Raw genomic sequence first — 703 nt, forward strand, 5'->3', positions numbered from 1 at the left:
CTTTTTTGTATTTTGTCCCTCAGTGATAGATGCAAGCCAAGCAGCAGTTCAGTTTCCTAGGCTTGCATTTGCATCAGTCATAGGGGGAAAACCAAAGAAAAAAAGAAAGCTATTTACTTTTTTCCAAACAGTCTTGTAACATCTGATGACAGAACATTTTACTACCAGCAAATTGTCCTACCAGCAAATGATGGTTTCTGGAGATCAGTAGATCTTGAGTGCACATCTAAAATATTTTGTCTTCTTTTTCAAAACAAATCCCTTTTTGTGTCATTATGTCTCACTCTTCTTTCTAGAAATCATAGATACAATGTGGTCCATCTAAATTAAAGAAAACACACTGAACAGAATGACCTTTGCACAAAAATAATTACCTTCTGTCCTACAGTTAAATATAGATCTTCATTGAATTTGGGGTTGTGTACAACTAGGCTGCACCCTGTGTTGTGGTGTAGACCATAAAAAGGAGACCCTATTTGTAGTGTAACCAATGAATTTATGCTTTATTACAAGGATGAAGAAAAGTTTGCGAGAGTGGATGATTTTTACAACTATTATACAAGCATTTGGAGTTCTGATGTATATAATTCTGAATTCAAACATGTTGTTAAACTCTCCTGCTTTCAGGACTGATTAATATTTTTGTTTCCATTTTTCTGACTCTCTCATTCTGCATGATAATCATAGTTTTTAGTGTTCTACT

The sequence above is a fragment of the Sylvia atricapilla genome, chromosome 2 (assembly GCF_009819655.1).
Source record: "Sylvia atricapilla isolate bSylAtr1 chromosome 2, bSylAtr1.pri, whole genome shotgun sequence".
In the NCBI taxonomy this organism is placed as follows: domain Eukaryota; kingdom Metazoa; phylum Chordata; class Aves; order Passeriformes; family Sylviidae; genus Sylvia; species Sylvia atricapilla.